Here is a 20,089-nt window from a genome sequence, read left to right on the forward strand (position 1 = left end):
TTCTTCTTCCTTATTCCTTTCGTTGGTATATAGAAAATATTCCCCATTGTACAACCTTATCTGACCTATTACACCAGAAGAAAATTGTTGTAAAAACTGAACCCCCAAATGAGCAAGTTTTTAAAAAGTGTCCACGATAATTATCACCTGCCTTCCCCATGCGGTAAAGGTTCTGAATGACATACCTTCTATTTTTAAAGGCCAATCGAAGCGTTTAGGGCTGGAAGGACCCATAGGGATCCTTTAATGTCAACACGCTCATTTTACCCTTGGGAAAGAAATGGAGGCTCAGAGCAGTTAAATGAGTTGCCAAAATCAGTGTTAATTAATTTTTAAAAAACCTGGTGTCCATTTCCTTGCAGCATTAGTAAAAAATAACTTTCTTCATTGTTCTAGATATACCATTTCCTTCCAGTATGCTTTTTAAAGGGTGTGAAATGTGGATTGTTATGTTACATTCTTTTAAATGTTATATTTGAATAAGGTGCTTTTTAAAACAAAATCCCGAAAACAGGTGTTACAGAAATCACGTTTTTGCATCCTTTTGCCGTGACCCTTGTTCATGCAGGTAGCTCCCCCCAACTTTTAGAAGCAAGTATCAAAAAAAAAAAATTAATATGCAATATGGTCAAAATTTATTTTCTGAAATAAAGCAAAGCCACTGTTTACAAAAATAAAACCAAACCAATTTTACATAAAGTTGGTGAATGTGTGAACAGCATTCTACTTCTATAACAATTGAGTTAGGTATAAATTTTAGAAAAAATATTTTTGCAATTCTTTGTCAGTGACACAAAGAATTCTGTTAATTCTGACTCCTAATTTCAGATGGGGTTTCTAGCTTTGCCTTTTTCCTCTAAAAATAGGAGTAAAACAAAGATGTTTTTTAACCAACACGCACCGGTTTAAATGTCATCTTCACAGCCTGGTCTTCCCGGTCTAAATTAACACCTCATAGTCACTGTTTATCATATTCCCTAATTTTATTTTCTTCATAGCACTTAAAATGATCTGAAGTGATATTGTTTCATTTTTTGTTTTTTTGGTTGGTGGGTTTTTTGTCTGTTTGTTTTTGTTTTTTGGTACTTGTTTGATTGTTTCATCCACTTGAATGTTGCTTCCGGGAGAGAATGGTCTTTATCTGATATGTTCATCCCTGTATCCCATACCAAAAACAGTGGCTGGTCATAGTTGGTAGTCAATAAATATTCATGGAATGAATCAGTGTTCTTAAGGATATGATTGAGAGGAAGGTAAATGTAGTTTTTGGCTTCCTGTCACATCTTTCTAAGTTGAGTTTTAGAGTGGCGGTAGGTACAGACACAACAAAAGTAGAGGAGATGGGTGTTAGCTGTTCATTCAACAAAGGTTTATTCAGAGCCTGGTAGGAATTATGGGGGAATACAGGGACACTAAAATGTGGCACAGTGTCACACTCTTATGACAGACACAGACAATCCTGAGATGCCCTCCCTGTCACTCCCCTGACATACTTAAGGTATAACCAGTGTATTGCACTGCTTTGTGTTGGTCTCCAACTAGACCAGAAGCTCTTTCATGGGAGAGTAGGACCTCATCTTATTCTTAAGTCTGTCTGGTTTGTTTGTTTTTTTTTTGAATATGTATACTCCTTTTTTTTCTTTTTCTTCTTTTTTAAATTGGGGTATAGTTGCTTAACAATGTTGTGTTAGTTTCTGCTGTACAGTGAAGTGAATCAGCTATATGCATATATATCCCCTCTTTTTTCTTCCCATTTAGGCCACCACAGAGCATTGAGTAGAGTTCCCTGTGGTATACAGCAGGTTCTCATTAGTTATCTATTTTATACATATTAGTATATATATGTCAATCTCAATCTCCCAATTCATCCCACCCCCGCCTTTCCCCCCTTGGTGTCCATATGTTTGTTCTCTACATCTGTGTCTCTATTTCTGCCTTGCAAACAGGTTCATCTGTACCATTTTCCTAGATTCCTAGATTCCACATATGTGCGTTAAGATACGATATTTGTTTTTCTGTTAAGTCTGTCTTTAGTGTGAGAGTTAGTGCTTAAATGTTGGATGAATGACTTAATCTTTATGTATAGCGATTCAGAGAATGGGCTCTGGATTTGAACTAGCTGGGATAAAATTCTGATCTACCACTATTAGCTGTGTGACTTTGGTAAATAATGGAACCCTTTTGTGCTTCAATTTCTTCATCTATAAAATGGGTAATAATAGCACCTACCTTATGTGGTTCTATGAGTATTAAATGAGGTAATGCAGGTATAGCGTCTGATACAGTTCTTGACACACAGTAAATTCAGTCAATATTATCATTATGAAAAGATCAACAAAGAGGTTCAGTACAAATGTTAGAGGATTTCAAGAAGAGGTAGAATACTTCTTTCCTGGGGGGCCAGGGTTTTGGGGGAGAAAGTGGAGTCTTCGGTAAACTTCTTGAACGAGGTACAAATGAGCTGGAAAATGGAAGAATAGACCTGAAGAATATATGGATGATTTGTAACCTGACCCAACTTCTGTTTCCAGTTCTACTCATTTCTTCACTTATTTTTTCTTTTCTTTCTATAAAATGTAGTTTTTTTTCTTTCTTTTTTTTTTTCTGCTGTTGACTTTGCAAAGAGATTGTAAGAGAAAGGAGAATTTCATTTATTTTTTATTTATTTATTTATTTTTTTCGGTACGTGGGCCTCTTACTGTTGTGGCCTCTCCCGTTGCGGAGCACAGGCTCCGGACGCGCAGGCCCAGCGGCCATGGCTCACCGGCCCAGCCACTCCGCGGCATGTGGGATCTTCCCGGACCAGGGCACGAACCCGTGTCCCCTGCATCGGCAGGCGGACTCTCAACCACTGCGCCACCAGGGAAGCCCGAGAATTTCATTTTTTAAAAATAATTTTTGAATTTTATTTTATTTATTTTTTTATACAGCAGGTTCTTATTAGTCATCAATTTTCATTTATTTTAAGTTTTAGAATTTCACTTATTTTTTTATGCAGGTTCTTATTAGTTTTTTTTTTTTTTTCCGGTACGTGGGCCTCTCACTGCCGTGGCCTCTCCCGTTGCGGAGCACAGGCTCCGGACGCGCAGGCCCAGCGGCCATGGCTCACCGGCCCAGCCACTCAGCGGCATGTGGGATCTTCCCGGACCAGGGCACGAACCTGTGTCCCCTGCATCGGCAGGCGGACTCCCAACCACTGCACCACCAGGGAAGCCCTAGTTATCCATTTTATACATATTAGTGTATATATCTCAGTCTCAATCTCGAAAATTTCATTTTTTTCGAGACATTGTTTTATCTAGTTTATGTTAATGGATGATGTTTCAATTATGTAAATCCATGTTGTAATCCAAAATTTACTCGTTCCCTGAAGTTTTGTCAGTGTGTTTCAAAGATGCAAGGATTACAAAATGTACTGTTTTTCTTGTTTCCTCGCTGTTAGCAATTTCTCCTCATGTTAGTTTATAAGAATCACATTCTTTTGGAAAAGAATGTAGTTTCAATTTGTGTATTAAATATATTACATAGCTTTTTCAGATGGAGTCCTGGGTCATAGGATGTTTTAGAAGTTGAGAGGACACCTACATTGAAGCAGTTTTCATTCATTCTTACACTTTTTTTTTAAAGAAACTTTGGTTAGCATACAGATAATTTAAGTGTTATATTTTGAAATATATTAAATACATGTTGCATTTTTTCATTTCTAAATTAAGGTATAATTTGCATAAGTAAAATTTACCCTTTTTAGTGAACAGTTCTTCAAATTTCAGCCATTACATACAGTCATATAGTCACTACCATAATCAAAATACAGAACAGGTCATCATCCCCCAGATTCCCTTGTACAGCCCCTTTATGGTCATCCTGCCCTCCCACCCCCAGGCCCTGGCAACCACTGAACTGTTTTCTGTTCCTATATGTTTGCCTTTTCCAGAATGTCATTATCAACGGAATCATACAGTATGTAGCTTTTTGAATGTGCCTTCTTTAAATTAGCATAATGCATTTGACAGTCATCCATGTTGCATATATCTGTAGTTTGTCCCTTCTCATTGCCAACTACTCTTCTGTTGTACGAATGTACTACAGTTTCTCCATTCCCCAGCTAAAGGGCATTTGAGTTATTCACTTTCTGGGCAATTGCAAATGCTTCTATAACGCTTCTAGAAGCAGTCACAGGTTTTGTGTGAACATATCACTTGGATATGTAAATACCTAGGAGTGGGATTAATGGGTTGTATGATAAGTGTGTGTTTAACTTTATAAGAAACTGTCAAATTGTTTTCCAGAGTGGCTATACCGTTTTACATTTTTCACCAGCATCCTTGTTAGTCCTTGGTATTGTCAGTTTAAAAAATTTTAGCCATTCTCAGAGGTAGTGGTGTCTTATGATTTTAATTTGCATTTTCCTAATGACTAATAGTGTTAAGCATTTTTTCATGTGTTTATTTGCCATCTGTGTATCTTCTTTGGTGAAATGTCCAAATCTTTTGCATATTTTTTATTGGGTTGTCTGTTTTCTTATTATTTTAGTTTTGATAGGTCTTTATGTATTCTGGGTACATTTCTTTCATCAGATATGTGAGTTACAAATATTTTCTCACAGTTTGTGACTTGTCTTTTCATTCTATTAACAGTTTTTTTTTTTTTTTTTTTTTTTTTTTTTTTTTTTGCGGTACGCGGGCCTCTCACTGTTGTGGCCTCTCCCGTTGCGGAGCACAGGCTCTGGACGCACAGGCTCAGCGGCCATGGCTCACGGGCCCAGACGCTCTGCAACATGTGGGATCTTCCCGGACTGGGGCACGAACCCGTGTCCCCTGCATCGGCAGGCGGACTCTCAACCACTGCGTCACCAGGGAAGCCCAACAGTATTTTTCAGAGAGCAGAAGTTCTTAATTTTTATGAAGTCCAATTTATCAATTTTTTCTTTTATGGATTGTACTTTTGGTATCCTATCTAAGAAATCTCTGCCTAACCCAAGTTCACAAAAATTTTCTGTTTTTTTTTTCCTGTGTTTTCATCTAGATGTTTTATAGTTTTAGGCTTTATATTTAGTCTTTGATCCATTTTGAGTTAATTTTATATATTGTGAGCTATGATCAAAGTTCATTTTTGTATATATGTAAATTTTTTTGTTTGTGAGTGTCTATTTGTTCCAGCACCATTTGTTGAAAAGACTATTCTTTTCCCCCATTGAACTGTTTTTGTTCTTTGTTGAGAACCAATTGACCATGTTTGGGTGGGTCTATTTTTGGACTCCCTGTTCTATTTCTTGACCTATATGTATGCTTTCACTAACACTCATTCTGACTCAATTACTGTAGCTTTAAAGTAAGACTGGAAACCAGATATTGTGAGTCCTCCAGCTTTGTTTTTCTTTTTCAAAATTGTTTTGCTTCTTTTGGTTCATTTGCTTTTCCATATAAATTTTAGAATGAGCTTGTCAATTTCTATTTAAAAAATTCCTCTGGGATTCTGTTTGGAATTGTCTTGAATCTATAGATTGGTTTGGGGAGAATTGATGTTTTAACAAATTTTTAATATTCTAGTTTCTTTGCTGTATTGCAATGTGAAAATAAAAATTCTTAACTTCACAAATAAGGGAGCAACTGTATGATAAGGAGAATTGCAGATAGTTTAGCGAGGTTGCAGGACACAATGTCAATTTACAAAAATATATTGTATTTCTATATACTATCAATGAACAATTAGAAATTGAAATCTAAAATAGTATCATTTATAGTAGAACAAAAACCATGAAATACTTGGGTGTAAATCTAAAAGAATGTGTTCTAGATCTGTGTGCTGAAAGTTACAAAATACTGATGAAAGTTAGCAGAACTTAAATAAATGCAGAGATATACTATGTTCATGGATTGGAGGAATTTATGTTATACTTATTATTTTTGAAACGTGTTTTCAGTTCTCTTGGTTAGATGCCTAGGAATAGATTGCTGGGACATATGGTAATTAACTTTCTGAGGAACTGCCAAACAGTTTTCCAAAGTGACTGCACCATTGTACATTCCCACCAGCAGTGTATGAGGGCTCCTATTTCATAATATCCTTACCAGCACTTTTTGTTATCTGTCTTTTTGATTATAGCCATCCTAGTGGGTGTGAAGTATCCCATTGCGGTTTTGATTTGCATTTCCTTAACAGCTAGTGATGTTGAGCATTTTTTCATGTGCTTATTGACCATTTGTATATATTCTTTGGAGAGATGTCTACACAAACCCTTTGCCCATTTTTATTTATTTAAAAATTTATTTATTTATTTATTTCTATTTTTATTTATGGCTGCATTGGGTCTTCGTTGCTGTGCGTGGGCTTTCTCTAGTTACGGCGAGTGGAGGCTACTCTTTGTTGTGGTGCACGTGCTTCTCATTGTGGTGGCTCCTCTTGTTGCAGAGCACGGGCTCAAGGCATGTGGGCTCAGTAGTTGTGGCTCACAGGCTCTAGGTGCATGGGCTTCAGTAGTTGTGGCATGTGGACTCTAGAGTGCAGACTCAGTAGTTGTGGTGCACAGGCTTAGTTGCTCCGTGGCATGTGGGATCTTCCTGGACCAGGGCTCAAACCGATGTCCCCTTCATTGGCAGGCAGATTCTTAACCACTGTGCCACCAGGGAAGCCCTTTTCTGTGTACTTTTAATAAAAACTACTTATTCTTGTTATAACTCTCATCCTGTGTCCTTTTAGACAATTCATTTATATTTTAAAAATTGTTTTTGAATGGTCACATTGTATCTTCATTCCTAGTTTATTAATTAAAAGTATCATATTTTTGAAACACCTCACTTTTCAAAAGGATTCTAATATGGTAGTCTTACAGTTAATAAAAATAATTTGTTAGTTATAATTGTGATGAGAATTACAAAGGAATGATACAGGGCACTAGTCTGGTGTAGGTCTGGGGACGTTAGAGAAAGCTTCCCTAAGGAAGTTGACATCCAAATTACTTCCTTTTAGTTCCAGCTTACTAAGAGTTTTTGTTTTGTTTTTAAAACCAGGCTTAGCTACTGGTTTAGTTTCTTTTGAAATGATCATATAGTTTTTCTTATTTAATCTAGTAATGTAATATAATTAATTCATTATAATATTGAGCAATCATTCATTGCATTTCTGAGATAAACTTACTTGTTAGACATGCAGTATTCTTTTTCAGTGTTATTAAATTCTACTTATTATTTTTACGTTTATATTCATTAGCACTGGAGCCTTCTTGCTGTTCTTTGATCATTCCAAGTATGTTCCCACCTCAGGAACCTTTGTTGTTACCTATGTCTGAAATGTTCTTCCTTCAGATATCTGCATGCTTGTTCCCTTAATTCCTTTAGGTCTCTGGTCAAATGCCACCTCACCAGTGAGGTCTCCTCTGACTACTTTATATAAAATTGAAATTCCCCCTACTTTCTCATCCCCCTCACCATGTCAAATCTGACATTTCATACTTACTGTTTTCTTTGTTTTTTTTTTTATCTCGGTCTCCACCAGCAAAATGTAAGCTCCGTGAGAGCATAGCCTTTGTTTTGTTCACTTCTGTATCCCCAGCACCTAGAACAATGCTGGTACACAGTGGGCACTCAAGAAATATTTGGAATGAACAGCTGAATACTATGTATTTTATATGTGTGTGTGTGTGTATGTGTGTGTGTGTGTGTGTATAATTCCTCTCTCCCGTCTTTTTCAGATCTTCTGCATCAGAATTTGTCTCTCCTTAAATGAATTGGGAAGTTTCTTATCTTTTTGCATGTTCCAGAATAGATCAAATAACATGGACATTCCTTTCCCTGAGTGTTAGGAATGATTTATCCATAAAACTATTTGAATTTGTTGCTTTTTGGGGGGGAAGAGGATAAATATTTGACAGTCTTTTAATTACGATTTATTTATTCAGTCTTCAGCTTCTTGAATCAATTTTGGCAATTTATATTTTCGTATAAAATAGGCCTTTCAACCTAAAATTTTCAAATTTATTAACTTTAAATTAGATTTGTATAATTTAAAAAATATCTTCTGTGTCGGTAGTTGTGATCTCTTTTCTCATTCTACCCTGTTAGTAGTATTATTTTCATGGAAATACTTGGTAGTGATTTGTCTATTTTAATTGTCTTTTAAAAAACTCAGTTTCTTTCTTCTGTGGGGGGGGTGTGTGTGTGTGTGTGTTCTTATTCTAATTTCTTGAATCAAATGCTTGGTTAACTTTTTTCTAATAAAAGCATCTAAGGATATGAGTTGTCATTTGAGTACAGCTTTGGTTGAATCCCAGAGGCTCCCCACCCTCCCCTCTCCACTGCCCCCCTGTAGTTTTTTAATATGCAGTATTCTTGCCGTTTATTTCTAAACACAGTCTTCTTTGTTTTGGACTAAATGTCACTCTTATGATAGGGTGATAAGTAGTTTAATTTGGGATAAAATTTCGATGAGAAGCAGTTTGCGACTCGGGGATCATCCATGTGTCACCCAGCAGGTGTGAGAGAGCATATCTGCCACAGGATCCAAAGAGGGCTTTCTGAATATGCACTAAAAGATTTTCCCTCTCGTGTTTTTGGCACATAGCACCTCTTAGACAAACAGGGGTTTGGCTGCTAATGAAGAATCTTTTCTTTAGTGGAGTAGTCAGGCCAAATTGTGAAGTTATCACTGGCAACTCAACAGCCATAAATTGTGAACCCCAGTCCTGTGGCTCGCCTCTGTGAGACGTACTTGGAGAATCCCCAAGGCGAGCCTCTGATTTGATTACTTCAATCGGTTTCTCCTGTGAAGGGCTGTTGCTAGCACTGAAGTTAGGGCGAGATAGTCAAGACTTCATCTGAATTGCAGCAAGTATGAGTTTTACTTGCTTTTTGTCCCCAGGCTTTTATTATTATTATTATTATTATTTTTGCGGTACGCGGGCCTCTCCCTGTTGTGGCCTCTCCCGTTGCGGAGCACAGGCTCCGGACGCACAGGCTCAGCAGCCATGGCTCACGGGCCCAGCCGCTCCGCGGCATGTGGGATCTTCCCTGACCGGGGCACGAACCCGTGTCCCCTGCATCGGCAGGCGGACTCTCAACCACTGCGCCACCAGGGAAGCCCCCCAGGCTTTTTTTTTTTTTTAATTAAAAAAAAAAAAAGTCAGCACGAAGCAGTGTTGTGGAGTGGAAAGAGTTCTAGGCTAGAAGTCAGAACATCCAGCTGACAGTCCCAGTTCCAACCCCTAGTGGCTGGGTGACCTGGACATGTTAGTTAACATCTTTTTCAATTGGAAATTCTAATCCCAGCATCACAGAATTCTTTGAAGGCTTGCATTAAATAATCAAAAAAAATTGCTCAGAAAACAATGAGTCATTATAAGGAGTTATTATCACTTTACAGATATAATTACCGAGATAAGTTTGTCTGCTCAAGGTTATGAGTAAGTCCTTAGCAGAGTCGAGGAGACAAATCGCTCATAGCTTTGATAGACACAGGATCTAGTAATCACCAGATAACAGCCAGCTGTTGCCCGCTCATTGCTCTTTGGGAAAGTTTGCGTTGGTTAAAACAAAGCAATTTGCTTCTGATATGCACCGATCTGATCTTAATATATGTCTTTGGGGCTCCAAAGTAAGAATAACTGCTAATGGCTCAAATTGCAAGCTCTCACAGGGCAGATCTCCAATATTCCTTTCTTTCTGTTTCTTATATGCTGATGGTATTTCACTTCAAATGTCTACTAATGATTTGGCCTAACAGCTGACCTCGTGGGAAGTAAATGAGATATTAAGTAATTATTGCACTAGGAGAGCCTATTTTATTCTTGGGAGCTAAAAAATTGAGAGAGATGTGGAGAAAAGTAGAGAAAAACAAACAATTTTTTAAAAAAAAATCATTGGAGCCTAGCTGTGAAGAGACGGGTTTGAATCAGTCTCCAGCAGTCACTCCTTGTTTGGAGGACTTCTGAGATGCCAGAGAAACCCAGGACCATACATTATGGCTTGTTTCCATTTCAGCATGCTTTGGTGGGTTCTGGGACCAAGGGTTTTGTTCATTTAGCCAAAGTTTATGCGGTCATTCCTATATGCGAGAAGCTGTGCGGGAGCTGCAGATGTAATGGTGTATAAGGAGACCTGGTCCTAGTGGGATTCAGACAGGTAATGGTAATACATTGCCATAAGTGCCCTGAGAGGGGCACTATGGCGTGGTGATGTTGGAGCACGTGGTGGAGGCCCCACCCCACAAGGCCTGGGTACTGAGGGAGGCTGAGGGAGACCTGGAGGATGTGGAGAAGCTGGCCAAGAGGAGGGTGGTGGTGATGGGGCATGGGGGACAGTAAGTCACATAGAGAAATATCCAGGCTTGGCAAGAAAATGAGAAGGCTGGAGACTGGCTGGAGCTGGGGGCCAAGGGAGTATGCACAGAGAAGTTGGAGAGGTGCCCGGGGCTTCCCTGTGCTTGTGAAGGAACTTTATCCCTATTCCAGGAGCACTGGGACACCACTGAAGGCTTTAAGTCAGGGAGAGACATGGCTTAGAAAGACCTCTGGCTGCTGTGTGGAGGCTGGAGGGAGGGTTCAATTAGGAGCTATGGTGGTGGTCCAGGCTGGAGGTGGTGGCGGGGGGATGGAGAAGTAGTGGCAGGTGGCGAGAAGTAAAGTGACTTGAAGGAGTCTTCAGAGGTAGAAGTGTCAGGTTATGGTGATTGATTGGATGCAGAGGGTGAGGAGAAGGAGTTGGGGAAGATTCCCACTTTTCCGGCTTTGACGACCTATTGGAAGGCCGCAACATTCACTGAAACATGAAAGAAGGAGCAGAAGCAGGTTTGCTGGGGAACGTTTCCTTTTGCGGGCGTTGTGCTTCTGGTGCCTATGGACTGTCTAAGGGCAGATGTGCAGGAGGTCTGGGATGGAGATTAGGGTTGGGGCGTCATCAGGTGTTGGAAAGAGTCAAGAGTGGGTCGGGGGCTTCCCTGGTGGCGCAGTGGTTAAGAATCCACCTGCCAATGCAGGGGACACGGGTTCGAGCCCTGGTCCGGGAAGATCCCACATGCCGTGGAGCAGCTAAGCCCATGAGCCAGAACTACTGAAGCCCACGTGCCTAGGGCCCATGCTCTGCAACAAGAGAAGCCACTGCAATGAGAAGCCCACGCACCGCAACAAAGAGTAGCCCCCACTTGCCAGAATTAGAGAAAGCCTGCATGCAGCAGTGAAGACCCAATGTAGCCAAAAATTAAATAAAATTAAAAAAAAAAAAAAAAGAGTGAGTCAGATCACAGAGGAGAGGGTGCAGGGTGAGAAGAGGGCCTGGGTTCACCCCTGAGAGACACAGACATTTACAGCCAGGTACAGGAAGAGAAGCCAGCAGGTTTGAGAGTCAGGAGGGAAGGGAGGCTAGCAGAGCAGTGTCTACGATTTTGTGGCTCCCAGGGTCCACCCTCAAATCATCCTAAAGCAAGCCTGAGCCTTCACTCAGTGATGTGTCTCCAGTCTCTAGGCTGGGGGGCTTGGCAGTTGGAAACTTTTCAGGACTTACTCTTGCTGTGGTGTTTCCCCTGTGTCATAAAGTCAGTCCTTGCCTGTCTGAACCTTGTTGTTCAGGATTGTTTTGAGGAGGAAAGAGGAAATGATTATAGCCACTCATAGTGCAAGGCTCTGAGGATTTCGGGTATCATGCTGTGTCAAGAGGCCATCAGATCGGTGGGGGTAGGGTTGTGGTGTGACGGATTGGGAGATTGGGACTGACAGATATACACTACTACGGACGTATCCGTAAAGTAGATAACTAATGAGAACAGACTGTATGGCACAGGGAACTCTACTCAGTGCTCTGTGGTGACCTAAATGGGAAGGAAATCCAAGGAAGAGGGGATATCTGTATACATGTGGCTGATTCACTTTGCTGTACACCAGAAACTAACACAACATTGTAAAGCAACTATACTCCCATAAAAAAAAAATAAGATGCCATCAAATCATAGAATCTTCAGTCTGGGAAGAATTGTAGGAGCATCTAGTCCAGCCTCATCCGGAGCAGGAAGTAGGTTGTACGAGTCTGCTGGATGAACGGCATTGGCAGATCTTCCTTCTCCATGGCTGTTGGGGACAAGCAGTATTATTTTTATGTCCTGTGTCAGCGTAGATTCACGATGACAAGGATAAGCTGCTAGGAGTGTCACAATGGTAAGGGCGGGAAGGCTGCTTGTACTGTGTTTAGAGGGAGCTCAGGACTTCCCAGCTAATTCTAATCCAGTTTCAGATGATCCTCGTGAACTTTCCTTAATGGCAGTAGGAACAAAGCTGCTTCTGTTTGGCAGCTGAGGGGGAAAGGAAGAACCTTTACACTTAGATGATTTTCAGAGCCCCTACTCTGGCAGTGACAGGGTGAAGAGGGCTCGCTGACCTTCTCTCGTAGTTTTTCTTCACCCATCTTCTGAGCGTTGGCGTAGCCAGGAGTTGAAGCAAAGAGGCCTTTCCCTGGTCTCTGGACACATCAATATTGTTGGTACTAGTTGCTAGGGATTTGAAGAAAATAAAAAACATTGGCTCTGAACAAGAGTCCCCCTCTGCTCCCTGTGAATTTCACACTATAGGCTTTTAACAATAGACTACTGTGAGGTGAACCCTTAAAATTACTCAGTCGACAGATCTCATCATCTTTTGGATAAAAGTACTTCAGGATTTTAAGATGAGGCAATCATTTGGCCACCGAGAGTTTTCTGGTTTGCTTTCCCTTACATAATCTTGGGGAAAGGGGTCACCTTGAACTTTACTGTTTTGACTGCATCATGGGGTGTCCTCTGTCTCTTTCTCCTACTTACCGTTTAAGGAATTTGAAACTCTAGTTAGAGTAATAGCTTTTTCGAGCTTTCGCTGAGACTGAAAGATCTGGTCGGTTTCTCATAGAGAGGTAATACTCATTCTTCCTCTGCCCCGCAATCCCTTATTAAGAGAAATTTCCAACATACTGGAAAGTTGAAAGAATAGGGTAATGATTACCCACCTATCTTCTACCTAGATTTCACAATGGTTAACCTCTTGCCATCTTTGTTTTTATCTCTCTACACAAATGCTTTTTATTAAAGGTTAGGGTTACAAGTTAGACATTGCAGAAGAAAAAATTAGTGAACTTGAAGTCAAAGCAATAGAAACTATTCAAAGTGAAACATAGGAAAAAGATTGGGGGAATAAAAACAAGAGAGTATCAGCAAGATGTGAGACAACGTCAAGGAGCCTAATATATATAAAGGTGAAAAGAATGGGGGGGTCAGAAACAATATTTGAAAAAATATTAGCGGAACATTTTCCAAATTTGATGAAAACGATAAACTCTTAGATCGAAGACTTCCAATGAAACCCAAGCATAAGCAACGTGAAGAAATCTACACCAAGGCACATCATAACCAAAACTGCTTAAAAGCAGTGATAAAAAGCAAAATGCTTAATGAGCCAGAGAGCAAAGACACATTATGTACAGAACAGAGATAAAGACGGCAGCACATTTCTTGTCAGAAACAATGTAAGCTCAAAGGCAGCAGAGCACTGTCTTTAAAGGACTGAAAAATACAAAATATTAGCATAGAATTTTATACCCAGAGAATATATCCCTCAGCAACAAAGCAAGATAAACACTTTCAAAAAAGTTGAAAGAATTCATCACCAGCAGATCTGCACTACATGAAATGAGGCCACAGGGAAACCTGGTTCTATGCCACAGAATAATGAGCCCTGGACGTGGTAAACATGTGGTAAAAATAAAGCCACGTTCCTGCAGAGACTGGCAGTCTTCCTCTAGTGCATCCCCAGTACCCTGGACTTCCATTCACCATCCTCCTGGGATTTTTCTCACCTCTCTTCCTTTGAATTGTCCTGTCTCTTGTATTTTGTGTCTTCCTTTCTTGGTTTACTCTCTCCTGTTTTGGTGGAGCTCATCTCCCAGGAGCTTCCGAGAAAAGGGAGGTAATTTTATTGAGACCTTGCATGTCTGAAAATACCTATTTTACCCTCATATTTCATTGACGGTTTGGAGGAGTGTAGAATTCTACATTGGAAATTGTTTGCGTTTAGAATTTTGAAGACATGGCTCTACTGTCATCTTAATTTCCAGTGTTGCCTTTGAGAAGTTTTTGAAGCCATTGGTTTCCTGATCTTTTGTACATATCCCATGTCGTCCCCTCTGAAACTTTTACTCTGTCCCCAGTGTTCTGTACTTTCATGGTAATTTGCCTTGGTATTTGTCTGTTCTTATCCATTGTGCAAGACCAGGTTCAGGAAACTTTTTGTATAAAGGGCCCTGTGTTTAAATACTTCAGTTTTTGTGGTTCATATATGATCTCTGCCACTTCTTCTTTTTTCCCACCCCTTTAAAAGTGTAAAGGTCTGTACAGAAACAGGCGGCAGGCTTAATTTAGCCCCTGGGCCACAGTTTGCTGGATATTCACTGGGCCCCTTCAGTTTAGCAACTTATGCTGTTTACTTCTGGGAAAATTTCTTAAATAATTTCACAATGATTTCTTCTCCTCAATTTTCTCTTGGTGGAATTCCTACTATTCAGATGTTGAACCTCTTGGACTGGTCCTCTGATTTTCTTATCTTTTCTCTTCAGTTATTTCTCTCTTTGGCTGTTTGCTGTGTTTTCCAGGAGATTTCCTCAGCTTTATCTTCCAACCCTTCTATTTAATTTAATTTTATACATTTTTTGTTTCTTTTTTCAACCAACATTTCCAAAATGATAAATCTTTCTCCTGCTCCTTTGGTGAATGAATGACCTGTCAACCCAGAAGTCTGTCCTGTTGCCTCCCTCTTTTTCACCCTTGAATTTTTTTAAATTTATTTTTTGTTGAGGTAACATTGGTTTATAGCATTATATAAGTTTCATGTGTACAACACTATGTTTCTGCCTCTGTGTACCCCACAGCGTGCTCACCACCAAAAATTGAGTTTTGGGACTTTCCTGGTGGCATAGGGGTTAAGAATCCGCCTGCCAATGCAGGGGACATGGGTTCCATCCCTGGTCCGGGAAGATCCCACGTGCCATGGAGCAACTAAGCCTGTGTGCCACAACTACTAAGCCTGTGCTCTAGAGCCCGTGAGCCACAAGTACTGAGCCCATGTGCCACAACTGTTGAAGCCTGCGCACCTAGAGCCTGTACTCCACAACAAGGGAAGCCACCGCAATGAGAAGCCCACGCACCGCAATGAAGAGTACCTCCCGATCGCCACACTAGAGATAGCCCTCCCGCAGTAGTGAAGACTCAATGCGGCCAAAAATTAAAAAAAAAAATTTAGAGTCCATCTGTTACCCTACAGTTGATCCTCTTTGCCCATTTTGCCCTCCTCCCTCCCACCCCTTCCCCTCTGCTAACCACTACTCTGTTCTCTGTATCTACATGTCTGTTTTTGTTTGGTTTGGTTTGTTCATTTATTTTGTTTGTTTCTTATATTCCTCCTATGAGTGAAGTCATACAGTATTTGTCTTTTTCCATCTAACTTAGTTTACTTAGCATAATAACCTCAAGGTCCATCCATGTTGTCACAAATGGCAAGATTTCATCTTTTGTTATGGTTGAATAGTATTCCATTGTATATATATACCACATCTTCCTTTTCTGTTTGTTTTTGAATTTTATTTATTTATTTTTTGGCTGCATCGGGTCTTCATTGCTGCACGCAGGCTTTCTCTAGTTGCGGCGAGCAGGGGCTACTCTTTGTTGCGGTGTGTGGGCTTCTCATTGTGGTAGCTTCTCTTGTTGTAGAACACAGGCTCTAGGCATGCAGGCTTCAGTAGTTGCAGCACGCGGGCTCAGTAGTCGCGGCACGCGGGCCCTAGAGCGTGCAGCCTTCAGTAGTTGCAGTGCGTGGGCTCAGTAGTTGTGGCACATGGGCTCAGTAGCTGTGGCACATGGGCTCAGTAGTTGTGGCACACAGGCTTAGCTGCTCCATGGCATGTGGGATCTTCCCAGACCAGGGATTGAACCTGTGTCCCCTGCATTGGCAGGTAGATTCTTAATTTTATTTTTTTTAATTAGTTTTTATTGGAGTATAGTTGATTAATCACATCTTCTTTATACATTCATCTGTTAATAGAGTGGACACTTACGTTGTTTCCATATCTTGGCTATTGTAAATAATGCTGTTATTGAACTTGGGGGTGCATATATCTTTTTGAATTAGCATTTTTGTATCCTTTGGTTAAATACCCAGAAGTGGAATAGCTAGATCATATAATACGAACATGGACACCAGGGGGGAAAGTGGCGGGGGGGGGGGGTGCTGGTGTGATGAATTGGGAGACTGGGATTGACATATATACACTAATATGTATAAAACGGATAACTAATAAGGACCTGCTGTATAAATAAATAAATAAAATAAAATTCAAAAATTCAAAAAAACCAAAAGGAATTCTAGGTGAGAGGAAAGAAACAAGCAGAAGTAAGAGGTCATTAGTGGTGATTGACTTTAAAATGAATGGGGCTTGGATTAATGAGTTTTTATTGCATTGGTTTGATGCTAACGTAGAATGTATATTAAGGGAAACATGAGCCATGAATGGATATGACTTATGCAAATTTTAAAAACCATCATTTCACTATTATAGAGCTTTTAAATGTCAAAAGAAAAAAAAGAAATTGGAGGAGAGGCAATTCTTATAGTGTCAAAGAACTTGAAAAAAAAGTTAAGGTTTATATTTAACTGAAAAATATAAATATATCAAAATATTCCATAGAAGAGAATTCAATGTTACTTAGCAGTAGACTCCCAAGAATAAATACTTTTGAAATATTCAAAAAAAATACCCAGAAGTGGAATAGCTGGATCATATAATAGTTGTATTCTTAATATTAAATATGAATTTATAAACTAATTAAATATTAAATTAACATCTAATGTGAAAAATATTTTGAGAATTCTCCATACTGCTTTCCATAGTGCCTACACTGATTTACACTCCCATCACATTTGTATTAGGGTTTCCTATTCTCCACATCCTTGCCAGCACTTGTTATTTCTTGCCTTACCCTCCTATTTAATTCAAAATTTCTGCTGTCATGTTCTTTAAAATTTTATAATAGCTCTCTGAAATTTTCTTTTTTATAGCTCTCTATTCTTGTTTCATGCATGTGGTATCTTATTTTATGTCTCTGTCTTTAAAAAACCAAAACAAAACTCTGTATAGTCTGTTTCCTCCATGCTTTTTTGTTGTTGCTTCATTTGTTTTGGTCTCTATTTTCCATATAGGAACTTTCTCAGATGTATAGCAAACCCTGACTAGCTGCTGTGACTAAAAATGAGAGACGTAGACACGGCTTGGGAGCTCCAACCTTGTGGATGGGCCTGGTCTGGGTGGGCTGTTTGTTGGGGAATCCCCAAGGTCAGTATCTTTGGGTTTTTCTTCTTGGGCTCCATTCACCAAAGAAGTCTCTTTCTCCTTGGAGGTAAAGGTCTGGCTGCCAGAATTCTGGGGTCTGAGTGGAAGAAGAGGGCCAAGGGATGGAGGGTAGTTCTCAACAATCCATACATATAGCCATTTGTCCCTCTGTTTTCAAGGTGAGAGTCACAGTCCCGGACTGGACTCCTGTGCCCAGTCCAGGGGTCCTGTACACACTACGCTCTCTGAGGAGGAAACTTGTAGTGTTCTTCTGTGTTGGGAGAAGGACATTCACCCAGTGATGGGAAGTGGGAGAAGGGATCTAGATGTACCTGCTTCTTAAATTCCTTTCTACCAACATGCCTTATACCTTCTCCCACTCTTTTAAGTTCCAGAGGTACCTGGCACTGCCAGCTCCTGAAGCTGTTGAGGATTCTACCATGTACACTTAATGGGTTTTCAGTGTTCCCTGCTGCTGGCTTAGGATTCCACTTCAGGTGGATTCAACTTTCCCAGGCCTGCTGAGTCAGTTACTACACATCAATTGTAGAAAATAAGACTCAGCATTTAAAACTAAGACTTTAGGGCTTCCCTGGTGGCGCAGTGGTTGAGAGTCCACCTGCCGATGCAGGGGATACGGGTTCGTGCCCCGGTCCAGGAAGATCCCACATGCCGTGGAGCGGCTGGGCCCATGAGCCATGGCCGCTGAGCCTGCGCGTCTGGAGCCTGTGCTCCACAACGGGAGAGGCCACAACAGTGAGAGGCCCGCGTACCGCAAATTAAAAGAAAAAAAAAAAAAAACTAAGACTTTATCTTTTGTAAGAACTGCATTCCAAGAAGACGGGGGTGCAGGGGAGTGGCCACCAGCCAAAGGCTGGGGACCACCACACCCTAGTTTGCCTAGTTTCTTACAGCAAAACAGCAGGCTTTTTGGGCCACTTTTTTCTTGCTTGCTTGCTGAAAGGAGAATGGAAACAGTCTGCTAGAGCCCTAGGGCTCATTGTCTTGGCAGCAAACAAAAGCCTGATGAGACAGAGGCAGGTTAAAAAATATTTGGGACATCCCAAATCCAGGAATTTCATGCTGAATTAGCTCATTAGTTCACTCTGAAGCAGGAAATCAAGTGAAGCCCAAGGTCGTTGTTTCTGATCCGTGGTATCCCCTCCTAGATTCCAGTATGCACCCTCAGTGGGGTGGTCTTTGGCCCAGAACTTTTCGCTGTATTATACAGTTCGGAGAGACAGATTTCACCGGTCAGCTCTCCCGTACCCATCCCCTAGCGGAAGTCTGGGCAAAGGCCACTGTCCCAACACAGAACCAACTCATATTCTGCGGGCAATGTTCAAATAATGCCTAGGTAAATGAGGAGGGGACAATAGCCCACCTATGCATTTTGTTACAAATAGACGGCCAGAGAGAATTGCCTCCGGTCTGGTGATTAAAACAGGAAAAAAAAAACTCTGCACAGGAACTTTGTGAACATTTGATATGGAAAATGGAAAAATGACAGAAGCATGGCATAAAGGCTCAGGTAAAGGATTTATTCTAGAAGAAGACAGGGACAGGGAAAACAATTTAAAGCACTCTCAAACATAAAAATGATGAACCAAGAGTTCAAATGGGACGTAATGTGAAATAACAGAACGAAGTGGAAAGCGGGCTAGCCCAGCCAAGGCAACGGAAAACAAAAAATAATGGGATTGCAGAACTAATAAGCCAATTTGAAAACATAAAAAGCAAAATCTGTTCTCTAGAGTATGGAAGGCTGACTTGAGAAGATCACTCAGTCTGTATATTTGGTGAAAATTTGCACAAACTCAGCCATTTCTTCTGGATTTTCAATGTTTCTTCTCTTTGGGGCCCCACCCTCTTCCTGTGCTTGATCTGAGCCCAAATCCCAACAGGATATTTTCTTTTCCTGGCATCTTATTGTAACCAGTTCCCTGGATTTGGGAAGAGGTAGCAGCCCTCCTGAAATTAGACCTTTGTGTGTGTTGGGCCGTGTGGGTGTGGGGAGTACTTCCTGCCTTCCGGAAGCTTCCCTGAGGCTTTTGTCTTATGTCAGTTGGACACCTATTGAATGGCTGCATTGATGCTTCCAGAGGGGGATTGAGCTTGTGGCCTTGTCTTGCTGTGTGAGATTACACATTTTTAAATATCTGAGACCTGAAGACGTGTAGCAAGTTAAATCCTAGAGCAGAACAGATTGGGCTGGTCAGAATCTTGGACCTTGGAAGTACGGTAATTTCTACCACCGCTCCCGTGGACAAGTTACTTGATCTCTCTGAGATTCAGTTTCTTTATAAAATGGACCAGATCAGGGTTTCTCAGCCTCAGCACTATTAACATCTTGGGCTGTATGAGCCTATACGTTGTAGGATGTTTAGCAGCATGCCTAGCCTCTCCCTACTAGATACCCATAGCACCCTCCAATCATGAAGATCAAGAACGCCTCCAGGGCTTCCCTGGTGGCGCAGTGGTTGAGAGTCCGCCTGCCGATGCAGGGGACACGGGTTCGTGCCCCGGTCCGGGAAGATCCCACATGCCGCGGAGCGGCTGCCCCGGTGAGCCATGGCCGCTGAGCCTGCGCGTCTGGAGCCTGTTGCTCCGCAACGGGAGAGGCCACAACAGTGAGAGGCCCGCGTACCGCAAAAAAAAATAAAATAAACAATAAAAACAGAAACGCCTCCAGACATTGCTGATTGTTCCCGGCAGGGGTTGGGGGGTGGGCAAAATCACTCCCCTTTGAGAACCACTAGACT

General features: G+C 40.9%; 1 protein-coding gene across 2 annotated transcripts in view; it reads left to right on the forward strand.

The window, feature by feature from the left end:
• STXBP1 (syntaxin binding protein 1) overlaps positions 1 to 20,089 on the forward strand; it is a 71,921-nt gene that overhangs the window by 1,614 nt on the left and 50,218 nt on the right. The window lies entirely within an intron of this gene.

This window comes from Tursiops truncatus, chromosome 6, assembly GCF_011762595.2.
Source record: "Tursiops truncatus isolate mTurTru1 chromosome 6, mTurTru1.mat.Y, whole genome shotgun sequence".
Lineage (NCBI taxonomy): Eukaryota > Metazoa > Chordata > Mammalia > Artiodactyla > Delphinidae > Tursiops > Tursiops truncatus.